At 36.6% G+C, this 13781-nt stretch overlaps 1 long non-coding RNA gene and 1 other non-coding gene across 2 annotated transcripts in view; one reads left to right on the forward strand and one right to left on the reverse strand.

The window, feature by feature from the left end:
* Positions 1–13781, reverse strand: part of LOC141584405 (uncharacterized) — a 133945-nt gene that overhangs the window by 92089 nt on the left and 28075 nt on the right. The gene's annotated exons all lie outside the window — the stretch shown is intronic.
* Positions 6778–6916, forward strand: LOC120361196 (small nucleolar RNA SNORA42/SNORA80 family). The gene has a single exon (XR_005577540.1). It is a non-coding gene; the product is annotated as a small nucleolar RNA SNORA42/SNORA80 family (small nucleolar RNA).

Genomic DNA, 13781 nt, shown 5'->3' on the forward strand with positions numbered 1-13781 from the left:
GTATACCTTCTTTGGGAAAATGTCTATTCAAATCCTTTATTCAGTTTTAAAAACTGAGTTTTCTTTTTTTTTATTTCTGAGTTTCAAGAGTTTTTTAATATATATTATGAACACATTTCTTACTAGGTATGATTTGCAAATATTTTCCCAATTTCATGGGTTGACTTTTCACTTTCTTGATTATATCCTTAGAATCATTACAATTTTAATTTTGATTAAGTACAATTTATAGTATTTTATCTTTTACTACTTTGCTTTTGATGTTGTATCTAAGAAATAGATCAAATCATTTTGGAGCAAATCAAATTGCCTGCCCTAAGTTCGTGATGTTTACCTATGTTTTTCTAAGAGTTTTATGGTTTTAGCTCTTGTAGTTAGGTCTAAAATTCACTTTGTGTTCATCTTTGTGCATGGTGTGAGGAAGGGATCCAACTTCATTCTTTGGATATCCAGTTGTTCGAGCACTATTTGTTGCAAATACCTAGCCCTCTTTAAAAGGATCACCTGACTAGTTCTAACCTAACCAGGTTAATTCAATTAATTCAAAGCCAACTTACTAGGGATCTTAATTATATCCAGAAATGCTTTCACCACTGCCATATGAGGTAACATAATTCCTGAAGTGACATTTGTCATAGTCACAGGTCTCACCCCAAATCAAGAGAAATCTACAGAATTAGGCATGCACTCTATGAGGTAAAACTTTGCAGGACAACTTAGAATTCCCCCTACCATGGGTAACTACCACTGTCTTCAGGCCTGGACTTGAAAACTGACAGAACATCATTGCCATCATATTCTAACCATTAAGCAGTCATAGGGCCCACCAAAATGCAAAGAAGGAGTGATAGGGTCCATCTTTTCATAAAAGGAGTTCCTAAAAACATGTGCCTGCCTTTAATTTGCCACAACCTGTGGTCATAAAAAGAAGTTTTACAGATGGTTGCTTACTTATTTATTTATTGGATACAGTGTCTTGATCTATCACCCAGGCTACACAATCTCGGTTCACTGCAACCTCCATCTTCTGGGTTCAAGTGACTTTCCTGCCTCAGCCTTTGTGTAGCTGGGACTACAGGTGTGCAACACCACACCTGGCTAATTTGTTTGCATCTTTAGTAAAAATGGGGTTTTTCCCTGTTGGCCAGGCTGGTCTCAAACTCCTGACCTCAAGTCATCCACCCATCTTGGCCTCTCAAAGTGCTAGTATTACAGGCATGAGCCACCATGCCCAACATAGACATGGATGTTTATTAAAATGTTTTAATTTTAGTTTTCTTTCTATTTTAAGACTCTTAAACACTCTGAAAATCAAGAAGACAATTTATTGTAATGTCTGAAACAGAATACAATAACTACTTAAGTTTTTATACTGAAAAGAAATTAGAAACCCGATTCTTACAGCATTCTGGCCTGTTCTATTGGTGAATCACCTTGGCTGTTTCACAGTGTGCATTTCTTCTTTGTGAGCAACAGGTAACCTATGAGTGACCTTAGAAAGATGATTCAACTCATATACAGAAACAGTTTTCTCAGAAGTAAGAGCTCCAAAATGATTTGATTAGAACTGAAAGAGAAGGCCTCATACCCCAACAAATTACTGTTTACTCCCCCCTCCAGCTTACTTCTAACAATGTAGAATAAAAATACCAAACAGCATTGACTATTCTATGCCAACTTTTGTTAATGTGTACAAGAAATGAAGACCTATGCCAATATGCAAAATTCACAGATATAAGCAGCCTGTAGTGGGTAAGACATTGTGCAAAACTTGTCCTCATGCACAAAGATGGACAAAGTGGTTTTTCAAAAATTATTTTAAGCAAAGTACTTCATTCCTGCACAAGTGAACAGGCCTATCTTTGATATGTAAGAAACATACTCTGGAACTATATGAAAACCAACTCTTTCTCTTTCTCTCTCTCTCTCTCTCTCTCTCTCTCTCTCTCTCCCTCTCGTCTCCCTCTCCCTCTCTCTGTCTCCCTCTCCCTCTCTCTCCCAACCACCCCCACTCTGGCTATCTCTCTGTATCTTTTTTTCTCTCTCCCAGAAAAAAACTGAAATGTAAATCTGAGGAAGGTTGATAGAATACTATATGAAGGAGAAATCAGGATATTACAATAAAGGTAGACTTTCTTGGACAAAAATGTACAATTACTGTATTAGCCTAAGCTGGAATAAGTGTCTTTTTTTCGTGATCACAAGGCAGAAAAAAATAATGCAAAACAAAACAAAACCAAAAAGTAGGACTCAAAATAAAATATCTAGCTTGGTCCCAGAACAGTTTTTAAAACTTATCCTGATTAGTAGGCTAACAAAAAATACTCATGTCTGAGCTTGTATCTTCATTTTCTCAATGGTGATAATCATACCTGACATACTTATCTCAAATAAGAATCCAGTAAAATATGTTTGTACTTTTTAAAAATATGTTTGTACTTTTTTATAGTTTTATTTTAAATTTGGGGGTACATATGCAAGTTTGTTATATAGGCAAAATTGTGTCATGGGGGTTCATTGTACAGATTATTTTGTCACCAAGGTATTAAGCCTAGTAACCATCAGTTATGTTTCCTGATCCTCTCCTCTTCTCCCACCTTTATCCTCTGATCACCCCACTGTGTGTTATACCCTTCTTCGTGTTCATGTACTCTCATTTAGCTCCCATACACGAGTGAGAACATAGATCTATACATTGCTTTGGGCAGTTATAGACATTTTAATAATATTGATTCTTCCTATCTATGAACATGGAATATTTTTCCATTTGTGTCATCTCTGATTCCTTTGAACAATGTTTTTTAGTTCTCTTTGTATAGATCTTTCACCTCTCTGTTAGCTGTATTCCTAGGTTTGTGTGTATGCATATGTGTAGCAATTGTACCTGGAATTGTATTCCTGAGTTTGCTCTCAGCTTGACTGTTGTTAGTGTATAGGAATGTCAGTGAGTTTTGCACACTGATTTTGTATACTGAGACTTTGCTGAAGTTGTTTATCAGGTAAAGGAGTTTTGGGGCTGACACTACAGGGTTTTCTAGTTACAGGATCATGTCATCTGCAAACAGGAATAGTTTGACTTCCTCTCTTCCCATTTAGATGTCTTTTATTTTTTTTCTTTTATGATTTTCCTGGTCAGGACTTCCAATACTGTGTTGGATTAGACTGGTGAGAGAGGCCATCTTTGTCTTGGGCTGGTTTTCAAAGGTAATGCTTCCAGCTTTTGCCCATTCAGTATGATGTTAGCTGTAGCTCTGTCATAGAAGGCTTTTATTATCTTGCTGTATGTTTCTTCAATACCTAGTTTTTTTGAGTTTTTAACATGAAGCAGTGTTGAATTTTATCGAAAGCTTTTTGTGTCTATTAAGATAATCATTTGGTTTGCCTTTAGTTTTGTTCATGTGATGAATCACATTTATTGATGTGCATATGTTGAACCAACCTTGCATCCCACGGATAAAACCTACTTGATTGTGGTGAATAAGCTTTGTGATGTGCTGCTGGGTTCAGTTTACAGTACTTTGTTGAGGATTTTTCTTTGATATTCATTGATAATAATGGCCTGAAGTTTTCATATTTTGTTGTGTCTCTGCCAGATTTTGGTATAAGGATGATGCTGGCCTCACAGAATGAGTTAGGGAGGAGTCCCTCCTCTTCAATTTTTTTGGAATCATTTCAGCAGAATGGTACCACCTCTTCTTTGCATATCTAGTAGAATTCAGCTGTGAATCTGTCTGGTCCTGGGCTATTTTTGGTTGGTAAGATATTTATTACTGACTCAATTTCAAAGCTCATTATTAGTCTCTTCAGGGAATCCATTTCTTCTGGTTCAGTCTTGAGAGGGTCTATGTGTCCAGGAACTCATCTATTTCTTCTCAATTTTCTAGTGTATGTGTATAGACGTGTTCATAATGTTCTCTGATAGTTGTTTGTATTTCTTTGGGGTTTTGATAATATTTCCCTTGTTGTTTCTGATTGCGTTTATTTTAATCTCCTCTCTTTTCTTCTTTATTAGTCTAGCTAGTGATCTATCTAACTTTTTTCAAAAAAAGCTCCTGCATTCATTGATATTTTCATTGAGACATGATTTGTTGTGTATCAATCTCCTTTGGTTATTTCTTTTCCTCTTTCTTTTTTCCTTTTATTTATTTATTTATTTTTTTTTTGAGATGGAGTTTTGCTCTTGTCACCCAGGTTGGAGTACAATGGCACGATCTCAGCTCACTGCAACCTCTGCCTCCCAGGTTCAAGCAATTCTCTTGCCTCAGACTCCCGAATAGCTCAGACTACAGGCACCCACCACAACACTCACTAATTTTTGCATTTTTAGTAGAGATGGGGTTTCACCATGTTGGCCTCCCAAAGTGCTGGGATTACAAGCATGAGCCACAGCACCTGGCCTGGCTATTTCTTGTCTTCTGTTAGCTTTAGGATTTTTTTGCTCTTGGTTCTCTAGTTCCTTTAGTTGTGACATTAGTTGTTGTTAGCTTGATATCTTTCTTTTCGTGTGGCATTTTAGTGTTGTAAATTTTCCTCTTAATGCTGACATAGCAGTCTCTTAGAGATTCTGGTATGTTGTATCTTTGTGCTTATTAGTTTAAAAGATCTTCTTGATTTCTGCCTTAATTTTAGTATTTGCCTAAAAGTCATTTAGGAAACAAGTTATTCAGTTTCCATGAAATTGTATTGGTTTGAGTGAACTTTTTAATCTTGATTTCTAATTTGATTGTTTTGTGGTCTGAGACATTATTTGTCATGATTTCAGTTCTTTTCATTTGCTGAGGAATGTTTTACTTCTGATTATGTGAAAGATATTACAGTATGTGTCATGTGAATATGAAGAATATATATTCTGTTGTTTGGGGCTGGAGAATTCTGAAAATGTCTATCAGGTCCATTTGATCAGTAGGGCATTAAAGTCTCCCACTATTAATGTGTGGGAGCCTAAGTCTCTTTCAAGGTCTCTAAGAACTTCATGAATCTGGGTGCTTCTGTATTGGGTGCATATATACTTAGAAGGGTTAGAGCTTCTTGTTGAATTGAACCCTTTACCATTATGTAATAAAGCCCTTCTTTGTCTTTTTAAAATTTTTCTTGGTTTACAGTCTCTTTTTTTCTGAAACTAAGATGGCAACCATTGCTTATTTCTGTTTTCCATTTCCTTGATAGATTTTCTCCATCCCTTTATTTTGAGTATATGTGTGTCACTGCAGGTGAGATGGGTTTCTTGAAGATAGCATAACACTGGGTCTTGGTTCCCTACTCAGGTTGCCACTCTGTGTCTTTTAATTGGGACATTTAGCTTATTCACATTCAAGGTTACTATTGATATGTGGGGAATTAATCTTCTCATCATGATGTTAGCTGGTTACTTTGCAGACTTGTTTATGTGGTTGCCTTATAGTGTCACTGGTGTGTATACTTCAGTGTGCTTTTTTCGTTGCTGTTAACTCTTTCTCTGTATGTCTTTTAGCATGCTTTAAGCTGCTTTGAGAACAGCAAACTTAAATTATCTTAAACAGCCAAATAATTTCCTGTCACATGATTTCCAGAGGTAGCACTAACTTTAGACTTGATGGCTTCAGTAACTCTGTGACATTATTAGGAGCATATGTTCTTGCCAACTCTTCTTTCTGTTATCAAGAGATCTAGCATAATCCACACCAAATCTCTCATTCCCCTAGTAACTATAAAATGGCTACGAATCTCTCATTCCCCTAGTAACAGCAGGGCCTCCCTGCCTCCTTCTTTACATCCACAGAGAAAATAGAATTTCTTCCCTCCAGACTTTACACCCATTCCTGGACCAGTAACACCAATCAACGAACTATGTGATGCTTGACTTATACATGGATTCCTGAAAGGCTCTGGCTTGATTCATTGGGATCCATTTTTGGAGCCGGGAAAGGAAAAATTTCTCATGAGTTGCAAGAGCCGTGAGATGGATATAAATACATATGAGCAACACTGGAGATCTCTGAAGGGGAAATATCAGGGAGGAAATGGAGGTTGTGTAAGCAATCAACATCATTCAATATAGACTTGGAAGTCACCAGGAAATAGCACATTTTAATAAATATACAATAAGATATTGTTTAGTTGTATTTCCTTCAAAGGTACCAGTTCATCTTCCCCTACAACTTCTCCTAAACAACTTGATGGGGAGGATCTGGCTTTCATGGTGACTATAACTTAATCTACCCTATTTAAGGTAGATTTTGAAGGTGCATTTTTACACATAATGGCATTAAAATTATGATACAAGCAAGAAAAGTCCAAGATGTCAGTATAAAACATGGTGAGGGAAAATTTTGATGAGTTAGAAATATTTTCATGAGAACAGCAGCTTTTAAAAAATGTGTACACACACAAAAAAAAATGAAACATCCTTATGCTATATACAAAAATTAACTCAAAATTGATCAAAAACCTAAATTTAACAGCTGAAACGATATCATTCTAAGAAGAAAACAAGGGGGAAGCTCCATGACATTGAATTTGGTAACGATCCTTTAGCTAGGACAGCAAACCATTGGAAATAAAAGAAAAAAATAGATAAATTGTACTTCATCAACATTTAGAACTTTTGTGTATCAAAGGATACTTATCAACTGAGTGGAAAGAAAGCAACCAACAGAAGGGAATAAAATATTTGCAAATTATATATCCAATAAGGGTCTAATATACAGGATCTATAAAGAACTCCTACAACTCAACAAGAAAAAAAAAAATTTGATTTTTAAAATGGACAAAGAATTTACCCAGCAATCCCATTACTGGGCATATACCCAAAGAACTATAAATCATTCTACTATAAAGATACATGACATAGTGTACCATGCCAGAGTAAATGGCAGCCTCGAACCATTGCCCAGCCCCTTACCTGTGGGCTGTGAGCACTGAAGGGGGTTGTACAGTGTTAAAAAAATATAAATAAATAAATAAATAAATAAATAAATAAATAAAAGATACATGAACATGCATGTTCATTGCAGCCCTGTGAACAATAGCAAAGACCTGGAACCAACCCAAATGCCCATCAATGATAGACTGGACAAAGAAAATGTGGTATATATACACCATAGAATACTATGCAGCCATAAAAAATGATGAGTTTGTGTCCTTTGTAGGGACTTGGATGAATCTGGAAACCATCATTCTCAGCAAACTGACATAAGAACAGAAAACCAAACACTGCATGTTTTCACCCATATGGGTGTTGAACAATGAGAACATGTGGATTCAGGAAGAGGAGCACCATACACTGGGGGCAGTTGTGGGGGTAGGGGAGAGACAGTGGGGGGTGGGGAGGGAGAGAAGGGTGGGAAGGGATAACATGGGGAGAAATGCCAAACACAGTATGCACCTAAAGTTAAATAAATAATTTTTTTTAAAAAAAAAGAATTGAATAGACATCTCTTCAAAAATAAATATACAAATGTCCAATGAGCACACAAAATGATGCTCCACATCACTAATAATTAGAGAAACACAAATTACAACTATGAGATACCACTCCATATCCATTAGGATAGCTACTAAAACACAAACCAACAAAAGAAAATAACCAGACTTGGTGAGGATTTGAATAATTTAGAAACCTTGTGCACTGTTGGGAATGCAAAATGGTGCAGCTGATATGGAAAACAGTATGGTGATGCCTAAAATAATGAAAAATAGAATTAATATTGATCCAATAATTTCATTTCTCATTATATACCTAAAAGAATTCAAAGTAAGGTGTCAAATATATTTGTATACTCATGTGCATAGCAGCATTATTCACAATAGCTAAAAAGTGGAAGCGACCCACGTGTTCAATGACAAATTAACGAATAAATGAAATGTGGTAGATACACACAATAAAATATTATTTAACCTTTAAAAGGTAGGAGATTTGACACATTCTACAGCATAGATGAAACTTGAACAACTTATACTAAGTGAAACAAGATAATTATTATATGATTCCAAATATATGAGGTACCTAGTATATTCAAATTCATAGAGACCAAAAATAGAATGGTGGTTGCCAAAGGGCTTATTGTTTGGTGTATATACAGTTTCAGTCTGGGAAGGGGGTGAAAGGTTCTTATGATGAATGGTTGTGATGGGTTGCAACAATGTGTGTGCATTTACTACTACTGAACTGAATACTTACAAACGGATAAGATGATAAATTTTATGTTATGTGTATTTTCCCACTTTTAAAAACAGGATACAAAAAAGTTTACAATTTTGTTATATTATTTCTAAACTGTCCAAAACATATTACTTATGTAACAAGAAAAACACTGATTTAATGCAAATACCTGTTTATCTCCCTAACTTTTAAGGTCTTAAGAAGATTGAATTCCTATTCCATATCTGGTGGAAGTTGAAAATTCTCTCCAAGCTTTCTACTAATTCTTAGTTGTGAAGTCTGCCTCTGATTCTCCATTCCTAATTTCACTGAATTATTTTGTTATAAAAAATTTTATACACCCTCAAGAAAACCATTTTCCTCTACATTGTTTATACAGACTCTCTTTAATTTCACAAAAGCAAAATGAAGCATTAAAACCCCTCACAGAAACATGTATTTAAAGAGTTAACTAAGGATTTGAAGAGATGGGAAGCAGGGCTTCTTTATACCTACAGCCCAGAACATTTCAAACTGAGTATCAAGAACTTAACTCTTACAAGTCATTTCAGTTTCTCTACTCTGGTCATTTCAAACTTGTAACATCCCAACCTCACACCACATTGGCCCATTATAGCTTCTTCCTTTCATTTTTAAATCATTTCTCCTCACATATTCTCTCTTGTATGGAGTCTCCCTTTTTCTCAAAGCTCAAGATTCTTCTCTTTCATATCATCAGTTCAGACCTCTCAAGCCGCTTACCCCCAAAATCAGCTCTGAAACTGCCCATGGGATTAGCAGAATAAAGGACCCTGTGTTTAAGTTATTCTCCTTCTTAGAAGGTAGCTGTAGTCATAATGGGCATTTTCCCCTTCATTTCAAACTGAGGATCAGAGCCCCAATCTCCTTTTCCACAGTCTCCCATCTTTCCTCTCACCTACACTGCTATAAGCTGCATTCACCTCCTTGAAGACAGTAAGCTGCCATTCTTCTCTGCTGGCATAGTTTGTCTGAACCTAATCAGGCCGAAGGCCTGCGTATACAATTTTGCTGACCACCATTTGCAGGGGCATACAAGGGGTCCATTTCCCGAGTCTTTCCAACAAGTGCTGGAACTAGTTGTTGTCATAACCCATGACAATGAACTCTACTGGGAATTGCAAGAGATTATTTTTCTTCTTGCATCTGAAAAAGGAACTCCTTGGTGCTCTCTTAGGCCTTGAAAATTGAGTGGAAATAAGAGAAGACATATTTTATATTTAGCTAAAGAAACACAATGTAAAGCAAGATTCATTGATCTTAGGCACATAGGTTCTTCGAGCACTTAGTAGCTAACGCATACCACAAAAAAGAAATCCATATTATTTTGATAGTGTAAAGAAATTTACTTGTAAAAGATTTCAAACCAGTCATTTATTATTTTTTGAAGTCCATTCCATTTATTCCTTAGTCTATAAATTGAGTACCTAATCTATGTCCTTTTACCCATTAACATAACTCTCCAAAGATGTTCACAGAATGCTGTCCACTTGAGAACAAGGTAGGAGGAATGTAAAGGTAAGTCACAGAAATTACCTGAATGGTAAATAAAAAAGATTCCGTAATTTTTTAACTTCAGAAAGCAAAGAAAGAGCTCCCAGGCCAAATATAGCCAATGGATAATTATGAATAAGTCACTAATAAGAAACTTTTAAGCTATCAAACCAGAAAAGAGATTAGAAATTTAAGAATGGTGGAGAAATCATCTAGGTGTCTATAACTGTTTTGTGTGGCAGCCAGATGAATAGAAACATTTTTCCTAATGTCGTCAATATTTAAGAGTCTGAAGACCATCTACAGGTGTTCAACAAAGTGGACTTCAATCTATGAAGTGATGAAAGCAACGTGATCAGGTGAGGTACCAGAAAACCAGGTTCTAAGGTGAGAGTTGTCACTGACTCAGTAGGAGACTTCAGGTCATAGTTGCTTAGTCCCAGCCATCATTCTTTCTTGTGTTCATTCAGTAAGTATTTCTTGAAATATTTATTGCTATATGCTAATAAAATAAGTTCTGAGTTGCAAGAATTGATTAGAAATGGTCAGTGGCCTCAGATAGCTCCCAGTCTAGAGGGAAAGACAAATAATAATGACGTTTGTTCTATAAATAAATGTCTTTAGTTTTAGAGTGACATCATCTACCAAGTATTGTAGCAGAAAGCAGACCACATTATTGCTCCACATTCCCTAATGCTGTGGGAAATGTCAGGCTGTTGTGTCTGGTAGGTACTACAGCCACAATGTGAGAACCCAGGAACTTTTCAAGAGTCTATAAAAAGTGTTTTCACCCTGAAAAAAAACAAAGCCCCCCCACCCCCGAAAAAAAAAACTATTGGCTGCCAAATTTAAAAATAAAATTGCAACATGAAAAATCATTTTTCTTGCTCTGAAGTCACAAAGTTACTTATTTTTCAATGGCAACTCAAAAGATATGGTTAACACATAAATTACCTTTCAAGTTAGGTGTTTGTTTTAATATATTTGAAAGAATATGGGCTGGGCTTACAGAAGTAGGAGGGCTTAGGACTCACAAAGGTCTATGAATAGTCAGTCACTGTGTAGAAAGATACGGGTTCAATCCTGACTCAGTCACACATTGGTTGGGGCCTTGAGAAACTACCTTGGATGTCTTAAGCTATAGTTTAGTATTCTGTAACATGAGGATGATCATATCCAACTTTAAAGTATTTTAATGAGTAACAAATAATGTTTTATATGGAAGTTGCCTAGCATAATGCCTGGCACACATTGGTTGCTCAGTAACTGTTATTTTAATTTTCTTCCATGTATAGTAGGCACTACTGCTGACATATTTCTCTTTTTCTCCGTGAAGTGACATTTTTGTATTTTGTTCTTTCAAATTATATGTTTAGACATCGAGATTCTAATGTGATCTCAGTCATGTCATCTGCCTTTTTCTGAAGTTTTATTTTTAATTGACAATCATTTGTAGAATACGGTGTGTTGTTTCAATACATGTATACCATGTGGAATCATCAAATCATGCCAATTAACATGGCCATCACCTCAAATATATATATATCATTTCTTTGTGGCGAGAGCATTTAAAGTTTAGTGATTTTGAAATATACAATGCTTTATTATCAGCTAGTCACAATGCTGGGCAACAGACACCAGAACTTGCTCCTCCTGTCAAACCGAAACTTTGTGCCCATTGACCAGCGCCTCCCCTCTGCTTGCCTCTACTCCTCAATCGGCCTCAAGTGGCAGGAATGGAATCAATCACAGCATATTAACTTTAACAAAAAAATGTATCTAGTCCTGCTAAAGTCTACTTCACTCTGTGCATATCTGATTGTTGTTCTCCTCCCAAACACTGGGCTCTGAGGAAACTGTTAGGAAAACAATGATATACCCAAAGATGTCTTGACTTCTCAAGGTGAAACTGTTGTAAGAAGAGGGGTTTACCTGGCTGATGCCTACGATGGTGTTTACTCAAGAGACACTTTATGGTCTCCTCAGAGAATTTCTCACCCGACACCCAAGCTTCTCTCATTCTTTCTTTTTTTTTTTTTTTTCTTTCACTGAGACTCTGTGAAAAATAACACATTTTGCTGTTTAAAAAAAGTCATTTATCTCAATTACTGCCATGCTTATTTGTATGATTTCTTTTTAAAATTAGAAAGACTTGAATGGCTCTTGGAGAGTTTATTTTTATTTTATATTTGGTGTCTGAAATCGGGAACAAGTCCCACACCTCAAGATGTAGAAAAATCTGCATGAGGAACAGATGAGAGAAATTTTCACACCTCAGCTTGCATTTCTCTGACTTCTCCAGAGGTTGTCATTTTTGTTTCAGCATTGTTTTCTTGCTTCTATATCCCAAAGGCAGTATGTTATCCTTTCTTAAAGGTTTTATGTGCTTTCTTGTTAAATGGGCATTTAATTAGGTGATCACATTGACTTTATTGATATTAGTATTGTATGCCACCAGTAAAAATGTTACTATAGGTAATTATAATAATTAAACCAAACTCACCCACCTGGTCTCTGCCCCTTAAAAGTTTGATCTACTTTTAGCATTTTGAGTTTGGGTTGACCCATCACACCTTTGCTGTCACGGAGGCTACTCAAGAGCAGGAACAGCCGGGCGCGGTGGCTCAAGCCTGTAATCCCAGCACTTTGGGAGGCCGAGGCGGGTGGATCGCAAGGTCAAGAGATCGAGACCATCCTGTTCAACATAGTGAAACCCCGTCTCTACTAAAAATACAAAAAAGTAGCTGGGCATGGTGGCACATGCCTGTAACCTGAGCTACTCAGGAGGCTGAGGCAGGAGAATTGCCTGAACCCAGGAGGCGGAGGTTGCGGTGAGCCGAGATTGTGCCATTGCACTCCAGCCTGGGTAGCAAGAGTGAAACTCCGTCTCAAAAAAAAAAAAAAAAAAAAAAAAGAGCAGGAACAACGAATCTTCCGAATCTCCCACTTTACCCAGAAATATCACATTGTGCCATCTTTGGAGGCAAACGTATTTGGCTCCTAAAGGACAAATTTTGGTCACGAAAAACTATTTATCGATAGAAATATCATTAAAAGTGTGTATGTTTTCAATTGCAGTGAAGTCCATGAAGAATTCAAGCCATGTCAGTGAAAATCGCTTCCCAATGCATTCTGCGTAGGTTCAAAGAATCTCTAAGTCTTAGTTATAAAAGACTTATTTTATAGGAAAGAAGATTCAAGTTTAGGTGAGTTAGTGAGTTTTCCAAGGTGGCCATTGATTTGATCAGAAATAGGAATAGAATTTATGTCTTCTAGGATGCCTAGTGATCTTTCCTTCACACTAAAATGTTCTTGCACTGTGAGCCTCTGCTTATAACCTTTAAAAAAAACCTCAGGTGGTTTCTGGGAAAGAAGAGAAAACTATTATCTAAAAATCATGCCCAGAACCATGTGTCTCTGGGCCTAACTAACATGTCAGGGTCCTAAGTTGGCATCTTGCATCTTCTGCCTTTCTTAAGTTCCACTTCTTAAGTTTTTATACTAAGAGTAACACAAGGGCCAGATACTGTGTGATACTGTTGTTTCTCAGAGAAAAGTGTATGCTTTCACATATTCAGAGTAATTCCACATTGGTTTTTTTGCAGAAAAAAAATTACTATAGTTTTTAATCCACTCCCAGTTTGTGAATTTTTTAGCTGAATAAAAAGCAACTACAGTTCCCTTTTGAAGCAATATGGAGTCACAGGATGAAAACTCAGAAAAATTAAAGCATAGATAGCTGCCTTCAGCACTTAACAGTTACGGAAAAATCTTTTTTAAACACATTCTCTGGTTTGTTTGTTTGAGAAAGGGTTTCACTCTGTCACCCAGGTTGGAGTACAGCTACATGAACCTAGTTCACTGCAGACAACCTCCCAGGCTAAAGGGATCCTCCCACCTCACACTCCCACGTAGTTGGGACTGCAAGTGTGCGCCACCACACTCAGCTAATGTTTAAAGGTTTTTGGAGATGGGATCTCACTATATTGCCCAGGATGGTCTCAAACTTCTGACCTCATATAATCCTCCCACCACCTCGGCCTTACAAAACGCTGGGATTACAGGTTGCGCCACCGCACCCAGCCTTGCATTACCTTTCTTAATCCTACCAAGAACCATAGAAGATGGA

Source organism: Saimiri boliviensis, chromosome 4 (assembly GCF_048565385.1).
Source record: "Saimiri boliviensis isolate mSaiBol1 chromosome 4, mSaiBol1.pri, whole genome shotgun sequence".
Taxonomy (NCBI): Eukaryota; Metazoa; Chordata; class Mammalia; order Primates; family Cebidae; genus Saimiri; species Saimiri boliviensis.